Raw genomic sequence first — 15,840 nt, 5'->3', positions numbered from 1 at the left:
GTGGAACTTATTATTGATGATCTAACATATCACCACTTACTGCAGGAACAGCAATATTTGCATCCATCAAACATTAATGTTTATTGTGTCAATGCTAACATAGGCAAACCGAGGGGGGTTTCCTTGTGCCTGGAATCCCCCCCCCCCCCCCTCCAAGCCTGGAGCACTGTATAATTGAGGTAGATAGACCCTGCCCCTGCCCCCGCTTCACACGGCTCTGCTTGAAAAGGGAGAGCTGCGTGCACCTAACAGTAGTGCACGCAGCATTGTCCATGTATATTATGGGGATAGGAAGAGTTGGAGAGCAGCCAAGCACTGTCTAATATTATAGCCACGCCCCCATGCATGCTGGCCACGCCCACCAGCGGCGTGGTGTGGAAACCCCCCTCTACAACGCTAACGTTGCAACAGTGACAAGAATGATACAACTTAGTCTGTTGCCATTGTCCTTTCCCGTGAACTCTAATTAGACCAGATAATAAATGCTATCCGCTACTACGACATATAACATATTCACACAAATGTCTATTTCCATAAATATAGTGAATTATTTGCTTATAATTGTATTCACTATTTACTACACCGACAACTACCTGCCCTCTGCATTATAAAGGGGCCATTTAAAGTGTCTACAGGGAAATCCAACAATATCACAAAACACCTCGATGTCGTCCTACGTAAACAGACGTTTCAAATTCCCCAACTGTGACCATAATTCAGTTGTCAGCGGCATAAACCAAAATGAGTAGAACAGAAAAAACCAGGAACAGATTACGGCATATTTAAGACTAAAATTTTTTTTTAAAAACCTCAAAGAATCTTTTTTTTTTTTACATTTATAAGAAAAAATAACAAAATGTAAAAGAAAAATTAAAAAAAGAGAGAAAACGAAATGAACAATAAAGAACCTTCTGAATGGAATTTCTTTATCATTCTAACTTTAGTGACTTCAATTAAACCCCGTTCCCCAATCCTTCAATGACAACATTTCTCCCATAGAAAGTAATGGAGAACACCTGGTGCAAGAGACAAGGAACCTTTTCTGGGAAACAAAAAAGTAATCTAAAAAAAAAAAGCAGCATTAAAGTCATTTACTGCTTTATAATCATGTTGAGAAAGGTAAAGTCTGAGAAACACACGTGGATGCAGTGTTCTGTCACCAAATATAATAATCTAGAATAATCCTGGTCGATGGTTGTAAGATGCACAGCAAAGCGTACTTATACATAATGCCAATGTGCTTTATCATCATCATCATCATTTATTTATATAGCGACACTAATTCCACAGCGCTGTACAGAGAACTCACTCACATCAGTCCCTGCCCCATTGGAGCTTACAGTCTACATTCCCTAACTAACACACACACACACACACACACACACACACACACACACAGACGGTGGGCAGCACAGTGACCTAGTGGTTAGCACTTCTGCCTCACAGCGCTGAGGTCATGAGTTTAATTCCCAACCATAGCCTTATTTGTCTGGAGTTTGTATGTTCTACCGTGTTTGCGTGAGTTTCCTCCAGGTGCTCCGGTTTCCTCCCACACTCCAAAAACATACTGGTAGGTTAATTGGCTGCTATCAAAATTGACCCTAGTCTCCCTCTGTCTGTGTCTGTCTGTCTGTTAGGGAATTTAGACTGTAAACTCCAATGCGGCAGGGACTGATGTGAGTGAGTTCTCTGTACAGCGCTGCGGTATCAGTAGCGCTATATAAAGAAATGGTGATGATGATGACTAGGGCCAATTTGTTAGCAGCCAATTAACCTACCAGTATGTTTTTGGAGTGTGGGAGGAAACCGGAGCACTCGGAGGAAACCCACGCAAACACGGGGAGAACATACAAACTCCACACAGATAAGTCCATGGTCGGGAATCGAACTCATGACCCCAGTGCTGTGAGGCAGAAGTGCTAACCACTGAGCCACCGTACTATGGCGAAAACTGTGTGGAAACAGCACATAATAAATAATAAATAAATAAACGGACACTTATGGGAAGAGCAAGGTGCCATCAAACATCACCGCGGTGTGCGGCTGTACACGTTGCTGTCCATCAGAGTAAGAACGCTCAGCTCATTTTTCATCGCGTCCCATGATCAGAGATTTCAGCCCCAACATCGTGCTGAATTGTATCTCCCCTTTAGTGTGTGTGTGTGTGTGTGTGTGTGTGGGGTTGGGAATTTAGATTGTAAGCTCCAATGGTGCATGGACTGATATGAATGACTACATGTCTTCTGTACAGCGATGAATAATATGATCGCCGCTATATATATAAATGAACGATAATAATAAATATATCTCTTTTACCTTATTTTACCCATGTCCCCGTTTTTAGACAAGAAGGTGAATGAGGAGATCCCACAGGATCTCGGTAGGGTCGGTGCTGTGATCTTTTGATCCCCTCAGCTGTCATGTGGAGATAGAACAACGCTGATTGACCCCTCAGTGGTCATCAAGACACTGTTTGACCCTTTGAAATCTTTTACTACCTAACCAGCGCATCAATCACGGGGCGGCTGACGGACCAGCAACCAGTGAGAGATTACCAGTAAAACCTCACACTGAGCAGGAAAAACTCATTTTTCACTGCAGGGTGGGCGGGTGAATGAGGAGCGTAGTCTTAAAAAGTCAATGTACACCCAGAATCCAGGAACCCCACAACACGCAGAGAATGCAGAGTCATCAGCGTGTTATTATTTAGCTGATGAACGTCAGATTTTTATGCCCAAATAGCCTTCAGCCAACATGATATTTCCAGCATTTACAACTAATAACATTCATCATCATCATCATCACCATTTATTTATATAGCGCCACTAGTTTCGCAGCGCTGTACAGAGAACTCATTCACATCAGTCCCTGCCCCATTGGGGCTTACAGTCTAAATTCCCTGACAAAACACACAGACACACAGACAGACTTGGGTCAATTTGTTAGCAGCCAATTAACCTACCAGTATGTTTTTTTTGGAGTGTGGGAGGAAACCGGAGCACCCGGAGGAAACCCACGCAAACACAGGGAGAATATACAAACTCCTCACAGATAAGGCCATGGTCGGGAATTGAACTCCTGACCCCAGTGCTGCAAGGCAGAAGTGCTAACCACTACGCCACTGTGCTGCACATTGACGCTGATTCCCCTCTCCAGCAACACTGATACTTTGTACTAATTCCAATCAAATATAATCTATGCTGGGTTTTTTTTTTGCTGGGTGTTCGGATTTATGTCTCGCATACACAGTAAAGAATCCGGGTCAGAACCGGGAGTCTTCATTAGAAATAATTGCCTGGACAGCCGTCTATCGGATGCGCGATCCCGATACGGCTTCTATAGTAAATTGCCCCAAAATGTCATTTGCCGTTGTTGTGATGACAGATGATACTTAACGGGGCAAAAATCCAAAAAATCTTAAATAGGTCCCGTAGTATTATGTGTTATGTTAAGAGGGTCAAGAGAGATTAGAGAACAATTTTAGTCTGTTCTGGATATATAACCAACACTGCCCTTTACTCTGACCGAACAGAATGTTGCGCAGTTTCTCATGAGCTCGAACCAATTAGAATTTTGGAAACATGTGAATATTTTGTCTTCACAGTGAGTATACCGGCTTGCTGTGTTATTTCACCAAACAAAAATAAAAATTATATATATATATATCTTAGTGGTTAGCACTTCTGCCTCACAGCATTGGGGTCATGATTTTGATTCCCGACCATGGCCTAATCTGTGTGAAGTTTGTATTTTCCCCCTATATTTGCGTGGGTTTTCTCCGGGTGCTCCGGTTTCCTCCCACACTCCAAAAACATACTAGTAGGTTAATTGGTTACCATCAAATTGACCTTAGTGTCTCTTGTTTTATGGGTGTGTGTGTATGTTAGGGGATTTAGATTGTAAGCTCCAATGGGGCAGGTACTGATGTGAGTTCTCTGTACAGCGCTGGCGCTATATAAATACACTAGAGGCAAAAAAAATCACTAAGACCAATAATGGCAGCCATTTTGTTGAAGCCACTCTTCATTATAACATAGGAAATCCCCATGAAAGACTTAGGGGTAAATTTATCAAGCTGTGGTTTTGAAAAAGTGGAGATCTTCCCTATAGCAACCAATCAGAATCTAGCTGTCATTTTGTAGAATGTACTAAATACATAACTATATACACAGTAGCCTAGTGGTTAGCACTTGCGCCTCACAGCACTGGGGTCATGAGTTTGATTCCCGACCATGGCCTTATCTGTGTGGAGTTTGTATGTTCTCCCTGTGTTTGTGAGGGTTTCCTCCGGGTGCTCCAGTTTCCTCCCACACTCCAAAAACATACTAATAGGATAATTGGCTGCTATCAAAAATTGACCCTAGTCTCTGTCTGTCTGTCAATCTCCCTCTCTGTCTGTGTGTGTGTATATATTAGGAAATTTAGACTGTAAGCTCCAATGGGGCAGGGACTGATGTGAATGAGTTCTCTGTACAGCGCTGCGGAATTAGTGGCGCTATATAAATAAATGATGATGATGATAATTGGTTGCTACAGGCAACATCTCCACTTTTTCAAAACCACAGCTTGATACATGTACCCCTTAGATTGCAGACAAAGTCTTAAAGTTTATTTAATGCAGGTACTGACTGTGAGGTCCTAGAAGCGTCTCTACTTTCTAAACCCCAGATTGTTGAGATCTTAGTGTGGGGGGGGGGAGGTTATGGGCAGTTGGAATCCACCCTAAGTGCACCCTTGACTACATTAATTTTAACTTGGCAACATAATTTCCTTAAGTAGAATTACCCTTTAAAAGTGTGTCTATATGCAGTGATAGATAAGAGAGCGCTATGGTAATGGAATCGCTCATGTATGTGTGTATATATATCTATATCTATATATATTATCATAAATATCCAGCTTAAACGATCTATACAATTCCAATTATAAAAGTAAAAGACCAGAACAATATTGTGTAAGTTGTGGTATTTGATTCCCATCCTAACAGGCGGCTACGTGGAATTAATCTTTATATAACCTTATAAATGATTTTCTGTACCGTTAGTCACTTTCCATTAGCTGAGTCAGACTTTATGTAGTAAATCCATTAAACTGGCAATAACGCCGCTAGTTAAAGTGCTCTCATTACTCTAGGCCGGCTCGGATGGCTGCAGCAGACAGATCAGCGATATCCCTCCTGTCCAGAGGTTTGATAAGAACGCTGCCTTCATCGGGAACGACTCCATGTTTAATTAGCTCCAGGTGCCTCCTAATTAGTCTGTCAGCAGCGAGGACCATGTCTCCGTTGTCGCTTCACTCACTACTAGTAAAGTGATTGGATTTGTCATGGAATCCAGATGTCTGGGAACGTGGCTTCGGGTCTTCGCGGAAGAATTGGGCCCAATTTTACGTGGCATTGGCCACGTAATTACGTGGCTATTTGCAGCAGTGACAATAACTGTAAAACGCGGGTGAAGACGATATACTGGTCTCTGAGGTGTTGTCATTTCAGCGGCTCTTACATCAGTCAAATGAATCTGGAGAATGAGATAAAAGGTTAAAGATGAATTTAATCTAAGTAGAAGATGGAGAAGGGTGACCTGTATCGTCTCGGCTTTCCCTGAACGTCAGAACTGTTTCATTCACAAGTTAGTCATCGTACACTGCCATATTTCTTCAAACGGCCGCCCCACACCCTAAATCAGTGACTTTGAGAAACAAATATATTTGTATATTATAATTTAATTCGCTGTGCATCACTTTTTATTTTTAAGTAAGCAGCCACGGTGCGGCCTTCCTGTTACTATAGATTTTTCTATGCTCCCAGTATATACAGGATCATTTTTTGACAGAGATCATCATGGCAGCTTCCAATCGGCAAAATCAGAGAAAACTTACGTAGTTTTACAAACATAATACGGAATAACAAAGCAAACTGGAACTCTGGGCTTGTATTCCTGGAAATGATGTGGTCCTCCGTGATATTGGATTGGTGTGAAATACCAACAGTGATGTCATTCCTGTAAATTATCTGTAGTTAGCAGTGATGTCATCACTGGAAGTAGCGATGTCACGTAATGTTCTGTGGTGGATTGTAGTTAGGATACCTAGACATCAGGACCGCCTCATACAAGCATCTTATGTATTATAAGAAATAATGTCCCCCCCCCCCTCCAGTGGCTTATATCGCACAGTAAGGAGTACATTATTGCTATTTTATTTCATGGAAAGAAGTAATTATATTATACACCAGTACAGTAAGCCGGTCACGGCAGTGATTGTACGGCACCAACCATCAGATCCGTACGGTCGCCTGTCCCGCAGTAAAGTGTCTCTGGAAATTCGTTTCAAATTACAGAATTATAAACCAACCAGGTGGAGGCAGAAGAATTATCATTGGTGGATAATATTGTCTATGCAGCAATGTCGTTTCCTCAGATAACCTTATGATATGTTTATATGTCTGAAATAATGGTAATATATGTATAAACTCCTGTAAATTATATGAGTATAACTGGTAGGAAAATATATGTTATAATGTTATAATGCATACCCCCCCCCCCCCCCAGTGGATTTTTAAGGATATTCGTTGGCACCTCAGAGTTCTGCACCAGGTTGTAGTCAGTGAATGGGAGACGGCAGGGATGTGAGAGGGATTCAGAGCTCAGACTAAAATCATTCTACATAGAATACATCATTGTACCGATCAGTTAAAATTTCCAGCTCATAAGTAGATAGGTTAGAGATAACTAATATATATACATTTCCCTTCCAGAATGCAGCAGGAAAGCTGATCTCTGATCTTATGTGATATTATTGTGACGTTCCACCCTAATTCGCACCCTTCTAGCCCCTCTGCACTTTTGTGGCAAAAATCTACATTAAACCTGTTTAGTCCGCAACGGATTCCTGTTCTTATTCAGTCTCTCTGACCTTTCATCTCTCCAGGAAACCAAAGTCGCTGACAAACCAGCTGAATTGGGCGACGACAGTATCGGTTCTGTATCAAAACCGTTGTATGAGGATCGTGGGGAATATTAGAAGTCAGATCGCTGCGATCAGCATAGAACGGATATAAGAACATGCAGGTTGTATGGTAAGAACTACATTATACACATAGACCTATCCGGGATTATTGTACTGTATTCTGGGGAATGTGTATAGAATAATACAGCATTTATACAGAACAAAACAGAGATTAAAATAAATAAATACAGTTATAGCCGAGATTGTTTATTAACACAAATAGGAACAATACACAATCGTTATGGAGAAGGTATGACCTGGATTACAGTTTACCCAGAATGCCATGCAGGATGGGCATTGTTGGTAATTATATGCAAATAGCTCATTACCATACACTAATGTACATACTGCACTAATATAAGAGTACATCTAGGACTCAGAGCCAACACTCACAGATGTTTGTTATTAAGTCTTATGAAACATGTTTATATCAATTTTCTTAAATAATAAGAATTCTTCATCTCATGGATAATGTAGATGAATCATTTAAATTTAGTTGTATTTAGACAGAAATAGATATAGGATTGAAAGACGGATAGTTAATTATAATTTTCATTTATTTATAAAGCACCAAACATATTACGCTGCGTGGTAGAGAGAATACGTATCATTCACACCAGTCCCTGCCCCGTGGATATTACAGTATAATTCCCTAACACTCAAAGGTAGATACAAACAGCACATGGATAGGGCCTGGATGGGACTGAACCCATGACCCCAGCGCTGTAAGGCAGCAATGCTAACCACTGTGCGATAGATAGATACTACATAGGTATGATTGATAGATAAATATGAAATAGATATAATGATTGATAGATAAATAGATAGAGATGAGATAGATAGATATGAAATAGATATAATGATAGATAGATGATATATAGATAGATATTGGATAGATAGAGATTAGATAGATAGATAAATAAATAGATAGATATGAAATAGATATATAGATTGTTAGATAAATAGAGAGAGATGAGATAGATAGATAGATAAATATGAGATAGATAGATACATAGATATGCGATAGATAAATAGATAGATATGAAATAGATAGAATGATTGATAGATAGATAGATAGATGAGATAAATAGATATGAGACAGGTAGATAGACATGAGATATATATATATATATATATATATATATATATATATATAGATGGATATGAGATAGATAGATATAATAATAATAGATAGATAGATAGAAATTATATAGGTAGATGGATATTAGATAGATAGATAGATTGATAACTAGATATGAGATAGATCAATAGATAGATGTGAGATAGATAAATATGGATATGGTACAACATTAAGGAATATGTTGGCGCTATATGAAGTATGTGAATAATAATAATTATAATAATGATAGTTAACAATAACCACAAACTTTTGCTACTTTAATACCAACTGCAACTAAACTGCAGTCTCTCGTTGCCAATAAAATCTGTTTTTATTGCATGTTGTGGTTACTCATTGTAAATTAGTCAGTCTGATGTAATTTCTGGCAATAGGACATCACTGTTCATTTAAAGGACAGACCACAGAATGATCTAAGCAGATTTCACAGGGTATTATATGAAGCATTACAGTAATTTGGAAATTTTATTTTCAGTTCCTTGGAGACACAAAGGATTGTCTTCCTCTCTCCAGATCCCTCACACACACTTCTCAAGCACCTACTTTCCAAAACACATATTCAATTTAAATGTTAAATCTGGTTCAAAACAAGAGATTTTCAGTATTACAAAAAAAATGCTTCTGCCACCAACTGGTGACTTCTGGAACTGCAACTCTAAGTGCAACATTGTTGCAAACTTTTCATGCACTATTTATTGTTCATTTCTTCCTTGATACATTCTTCAAATATTTTCCTTTTGAAAGTTGGACCTCAAATATGTTGTACTTGTGTTTAAAATTAACTAGAAAATATCCCCCCTGCCATGAAATAAATTGCTACTGACTTGTTTAAATATTGAAATGTCTTCGGTTCTTAGATTGTTTTATATGTGTTATCATATTTATTGTTTGTTTAGAACAAAAAAATTAAAGATTGCAAATGTTTTTGTTATTCACTTGGATGCTTACAGTATATTTTTAATCCGATATCATTGTATAGATCTGTTTTTGCTGTAAGTAAGCAGCCTGGCAGTAATATAACGAGGATTAAATGAACACAAAACTACGGCTTTAACTGAGCAAACTATTCCTGGACCTGGGTTTGCGGTTTGATTTACGCGAGTCTGCATTGAGATAAGGTTGTGCACAAAAGTGACATTAATTCGGTTAAGCTCAGAGATCCCGGCTGATAAAGGCCCCTCTGGTTTGGCTGAATGGCCCTGAGTTTATCTTGGCCACTTTACCACCAGATTTGAAACATGATGCACAGTGTTTCAGGACAAAAGGTCACGCCACTGCTTGTGTCAGGTTTATTATGTATTAAATCAGTGTAAAGAGCAGAGCTGAGGGTTTGTAATGTCATTCCTGATTTACGCTGCAGACCGCTGCTCTGCCACCTAAAGATAATTTTTTGTGATTAAAAGTTCATGCAGCATGAGGGTCTGGTGGCCGATGACCTCCGACATTTGACCCCGAGACCCTAGCAGTTTTGGCTAAAGGAACTACTGTCTGGTGTCTGATAAGCCCACTGACACAGCTCACATCTTGAGGCATTTTTTGTACCCTGGGGTCGTTCCTGATAGAAAGGGGGGAGGGTCGGATGGCACCTCTTGGATAAATGCTTGTGTCAAAAGACCTTTGTAAATTGTGTACCTCCTTATAACACCATTCCTGGTAAAGTGTATGATAGATGTTACTTATTACCAAATGAACACAAAGAAAGAGTGGCACAGTGGTTAGCATTGCAGCCTCACAGCGCTAGGGTATCTGTTCGGAGTTTGTATGTTCCCCCCCGGGTTTGGGTGGGTTTCCTTCAACTGCTGCAGTTTTTTCCCACACTCCAAAAACACACTGGTAGGTTACTTGGCTTCTGAGAAAAATAGACCCTAGTGTGGTAGGGAAATTAGAATGCAAGCTCTTATGGGGCAGGGACTGAGGTGATAAACGATAATAATAAATATTATAACACCAAAAATTATAATGACCAAATGATCAGCAAAGTGGCTGCATCGTCCCAGCAGTCATTATTATGTCCAGCAAATTAATGAATTAATGAAATATGGCCAGAAACATGTCATCTGTAGACCGCGGATCGCTGGAAATGTACAGAATACGCTCACTGCTCCCTCGAGTTCTGCTGTTCATGTTTCAGGTTCACATTCACTGTTAAAATCAGCATTTTCATTTTACTTAGACATTATTTAAAAAATATTTTTCATTAATAGAAACGTATTTTCATTTTTTTTAAAGATAAACCTGAAATGCTGCTGTCGTTCCTGATTATCCTCTTCGTGTTCCAGTTTCACTATTTGCAATTAAAAACTGCTAAAATGTATCAAATCTAGCCACAATGTTTTCGATACGGGACAAACATAGACCTGGAATTAGAGAATTTCAGGTGACTTCACGTGAATTTTAGAACCGATTCATCTAATCGGTTCAGGAAATAACATGTGACAGTTTGTGCATCCATGGTCTCAAAGTCTACAGATGGCACAATTTAACTGTTAGGCTAACTGTTTGAAGACCATTAGTTATTTATCTCTCTAGAGATCTGCAGAACATTGCTCTGTTCCCTCTACCCCCTGACAGATACATAGTGATATATTCTGCAGATTATTACATTATTGACCTCTCTAGAGATCTGCAGAACATTGCTCTGTTCCATCTATCCCCTGATAGATACATAGGGATATATTCTGCAGATTATTACATTACTGACCTCTCTATAGATCAGCAGAACATTGCTCTGTTCCCTCTACCCCCTGACAGATACATAGTGATATATTCTGCAGATTATTACATTACTGACCTCTCTAGAGATCTGCAGAACATTGCTCTGTCCTATCTACCCCCTGACAGATACATAGTGATATATTCTGCAGATTATTACATTACTGACCTCTCTAGAGATCTGCAGAACATTGCTCTGTCCCATCTACCCCCTGACAGGTACATAGTGATATATTCTGCAGATTATTACATTACTTATCTCTCTATAGATCCGCAGATCATTGCTCTGTCCCATCTACCCCCTGACAGATACATAGTGATATATTCTGCAGATTATTACATTACTCACCTCTCTAGAGATCTGCAGAACATTGCTCTGTCCCATCTACCCCCTGACAGCTACATAGTGATATATTCTGCAGATTATTACATTACTGACCTCTCTAGAGATCTGCAGAACATTGCTCTGTCCCATCTACCCCCTGACAGATACATAGTGATATATTTGAGGGCAATTTGAAATTGAAATATTTCAGATGGAAGTCTTAACAGTAACCATGTGTCCGTCCCATTCATCCTGTAGTTATTTTACTAGATGAGTCCCCACCACAAATGCTGGGAGACGGTTCCGTGTATCCATCACCCTCTCTGTAGAAAGTTCTGTCTTGTGTTACTTTTCGGTCTTCCTCCCTCCTGTGTCACAGTATGTCCCAGAAATCCTGGTATTATAAACACACGGCGTTCCTGACCTATAGTAATACTGATGTAAGTTCCTCTCTGCTCCGTCTCTCCTGTAACCTGTACGTGTGCCTGGAGTATCTCCTGGCAAGTTTCTTATGCATCCCGGACACCATTATAGTCTTCTCTGATTTCTTTATTTTATTAATGTATATTTGGAGATAGAGCCTCCAGAACTGTACCCAGTACTCGGGGTGACCACTAACCAGTGATCTCTGAATTGGTGATATAACCTCCCTCTTCTAATACGGCCAAGTATCCTACTGTTGTTGTTGTTGACCATAGAGGAACAGTGATTTCTAAACTGTTCTGCAAAATATTCTCCTCATTGAGCATTTGGCCACAAAAAAATTCTGGGTTTTTTTTGTCAGTGGAATTTGGATCCGTCCTACCCCATAGCACAGAGTAGAACGGATTTATCGATAGCATCCCACCTTCAGTCAGTGGTCGAATTGTGAATATAGAAGTGGAACATATGAGTGAATAGAAGTTGATAATTTTACATTCAAAGCAGCAGAAAAAGTGACGGTATACAATATATATATATATATACACCGATCAGCCACAGCATTAAAACCAGTGACAAGTGAAGTGAGTAACACTGATTATCTGGTTACGTCGGCACCTGACAAGGGGTGGGATATATTAGGCAGCAAGTGAACGGTCAGTTCTTGAAGTTGATGTGTTGGACGCAAGAAAAATGGGCAACGTAAGTATCTGACCGACTGTGACAAGGGAAAAATTGTGATGTCTGGTCAACTGGGTCAGAGCATCTCTTAAACGATCTTTGGGGTTTTCCCGGTGTGCTGGGGTTAGTACCAAGCAAAAGTGGTCCAAGGAAGAACAACCTGTGAACCGTCCGTAGGGTCATGGGTGTCCAAGGCTCATTGATGCATGTGGGGAGTGAAGGCAGAATGTCTGGTCCGATCCCACAGAGGAGCTGCTGTAGCACAAATTGCAGTGTGATGCTCTGGGCAATGTTCTGCTGGGAAACCTGTGGTCCTGTCATTCATGTGAATGTTACTATGACACGTACCACCTACCTAAACATTGTTGCAGACCAAGTACACCCCTTCATGGCAGCGGTATTCCCTGATGACAGTGGCCTCTTTCAGCAGGATAATGCCCCTGTCACACTGCAGGAATTGTTCAGGAATAGTTTGAGGAACATAACAAAGAGATCAAGGTGTTGGCTTGGCCTCCAAATTCCCCAGATCTCAATCCGATCGAGCATCCGTAGGATGTGCTGGAAAACAAGTCTGAGCCACGGAGGCCTCACCTCACAACTTACAGGACTTAAAGGATCTGCGGCTAACGTCTTAGTGCCAGATACCACAGGACACCTTCAGAGGTCTTGTGGAGCTCATGCCTCAAACGGTCAGAGCTGTTTTGGCAGCGAGGGGGACCTGCACAATATAGCGACAGGAAAGAAGTGAATGGCAGGTATATAAGTCCTAGATTCCTGTCATTTGTACTTTAAAACACCAGGGAGATTGTTTGTGTCTGAGGAAAAGCTTCTCAATGTGTTTCTCAGTTGTAGGAAAATATGGTAAGGGCCACTGATGTTATGTATGGAAAGAGAAGGGTGGGCTCCATACATAATACCCAGTCCGGGTTTTCTGTCTCATAGCAGAATAATCAGGAGCTGCACCTGCAAGGTGCTGGTAAAAAGCTGCTAGGCAGCTCAGTGAGTCTCTCATTGTCTGTGGAGGAGGTTGGATGGCTCCTGAGAGAGACTGCAGTTTTGATCTGTAAGTTCCATGGTTTGGTATAAGTGAGGAAATATCTCTGTATTAGTTGCCAGATGGCAAGGATTTTGGTTATGCTTTGTTTTGTTTGCTAACTAGTGAATAAAACTAGCTGAGGCTATTGAACCTGAAGCGCTGGACTTGTGTGATTTATCTGGTTAAAGTGCAGCCGTCTACTCCAGAGAATGGGGACGTGGCCGTATGATATACCCCCATATACCCCCCACTTCCACCACTGTTCATAAAAATTTCACAAAGTGTGAATGTACAAGTACAGTGCTGAATGCTGAAGGAGAGCAACATTGTATCATAGGGACTTGGCTCCTCTGCAAAACAGCTTGTTGTACCATGGAGCTCAAGAGACTTCACTGCACCTTCGCTCATTGCTGAAAGATCACAATTATTCTGATGCTGTTTGCAAATGTTTGTTTCTCACCTGTATTAGTTACATTTTGACGTGTTACATTTAAGATTCCACCCTTCAGTGCGGCAGCTCCCTGTCAATCAGTGATTGGGAGCCGCCACATCGCGTCAACAACTAGGTAAGTGAATAGGGGCATGTACTGTGACCAGGCGCGGGCTGGGAGGTATCAGCCCGGGGGGCGCACAGGCAGTGGCGGATCACCCCGATCGCCCCCCCTACCAGGGGCTTGCTGCCGACGACTGCACACTGTGCAGGTCCGTTCAGCAGTGACAGTGTGCTGCCCGGCTGTTAAAACACAATCAGAGCAGCGGGGCAGCACACTGTCACTGCCGAGCAGACCTGCACATACTGTGCAGCCGCCGGCAGCCTTAGACCCCGCCCAGAAAGGGGGCGGGGCCTAAATCGCCCCCCCTTAAATCGCCCAGGGTAGAATAAATGTCTAGATCTGCCCCTTAGCTCAGGCGGCCGCATCACATGACACGCGATGCGGCGTGTCATAATATAAACATTTTTTTTGCATCCACGACGGGGGAGACGGCCGGCCCGAACAGCCGCTAGACTGAGCGGCCTGGGTGCTCCCTGCCCCCCGGTCCAGCCCACCCCTAACTGTGACGAGGGATGGGGGAGCGGAGATGTACTGTGACGAGGGATGGGGGGAGCGGAGATGTACTGTGACGAGGGATGGAGGGGCGGAGGTGTACTGTGATGAGGGATGGGGGGAGCGGAGATGTACTGGGATGGGGGAGCGGAGGTGTACTGTGACGAGGAATGGGGGAGCGGAGATGTACAGTGATGAGGGATGGGGGGAGCGGAGATGTACTGGGATGGGGGAGCGGAGATGTACTGTGACGAGGGATGGGGGAGCGGAGATGTACTGTGACGAGGGATGGGGAGCGGAGATGTACTGTGACGAGGGATGGGGGAGCGGAGATGTACTGTGACGAGGGATGGGGGAGCGGAGATGTACTGTGACGAGGGATGGGGGAGCGGAGATGTACTGTGACGAGGGATGGGGGAGCGGAGATGTACTGTGATGAGGGAGGGGGGAGCTGGGCACGTACAGTGACGAGGGGGGGGGGCAAGGCATGTACTGTGATGAGGAAGGGGGGAATGTAATATTAATTATTACTGGGTCCACAGCTTCTGATGGCAGCCCTGTCTACTATATATATATATATATATATATGTCACACCCAGGGATTTTCCATTTCTGAATTTATTTATACCATAAGAAATATAACTGAAGAAATCTAAGTTGCTCTATGTGGATAAGTTCTCCCAGTGTCGTTCTATTCGGGATAAATACATGGGAATCTCTCATTGAAGTAATTAAGCTATTTGCTCCTCTTACTGCTATAATCCAATATGATCAATACATCTCTGGGACCGTAGCTTTGTATATGTATTCTTGAGCATTACATGAAAAATATATGTATTACATTGGTATTTATTATATACCTGAAGTCACAGTTCAACATTTTCCTCCTTCATGTAAAAAAGCATTTGTGAGATTTGTGTCCTATTTTCGGACAGGTGGATATCTTTGTCTGGGATTAAGGAGGGGTCGCTGCACAATGCAGAAATCTGCGATCGAGACCTGATTTATTAATGACAGGACAAGAAGGATGACATGTCGTCCAGGAAGAGAAACCTAAATATGTCTAAACACTAAACCCTCCAGACCTGGATATTCTGAGAAAATGAGAGGTTTTTCCTGGGTTGAGTGTTTGCGTGACACAGTCCAGCAGGATAATGTAGGAAGTCTGGTTAGATCCCGAATATGATGTTGTACAGTCACTGGAACGTTGCAGAGTTACAATGTCACATATATTGTCGCAGCTTAACCCTTTCTCTGCCTTCGTTGTGGAATTTACAATTTATACCTTTCACACACTTAGAGGACTCCTGATCCTAGGTTAATACACGCTCTAAGCTGGTCATGTACAAGACATACGTGGATAGAGATGTCAGTCATCCCCATGTGTCACAATGGTCGACCCTGAAACACCAGTAATCACCCTGGATCTTCTCTGCCCCTAGAGGTAGAACATTTGTTTGCGTACTCTCACATAGGC

General features: G+C 41.8%; 1 long non-coding RNA gene across 2 annotated transcripts in view; it reads left to right on the top strand.

Annotated features, from left to right (window-relative positions):
- Positions 1-15,840, top strand: part of LOC142104586 (uncharacterized) — a 165,314-nt gene that overhangs the window by 94,880 nt on the left and 54,594 nt on the right. Inside the window, exon 6 of one of the 2 annotated variants that reach the window (XR_012679604.1) lies at positions 6,928-7,075. The exons of the other annotated variant lie outside the window; for it this stretch is intronic. This is a non-coding gene — a long non-coding RNA (uncharacterized LOC142104586). The remainder of the gene's footprint in view (positions 1-6,927; positions 7,076-15,840) is intronic. 2 annotated transcript variants of the gene reach the window in all.

This window comes from Mixophyes fleayi, chromosome 10 (genome assembly GCF_038048845.1).
Source record: "Mixophyes fleayi isolate aMixFle1 chromosome 10, aMixFle1.hap1, whole genome shotgun sequence".
NCBI classification, from domain to species: Eukaryota; Metazoa; Chordata; class Amphibia; order Anura; family Limnodynastidae; genus Mixophyes; species Mixophyes fleayi.
This window is presented reverse-complemented; position numbering and strand designations above follow the sequence as displayed.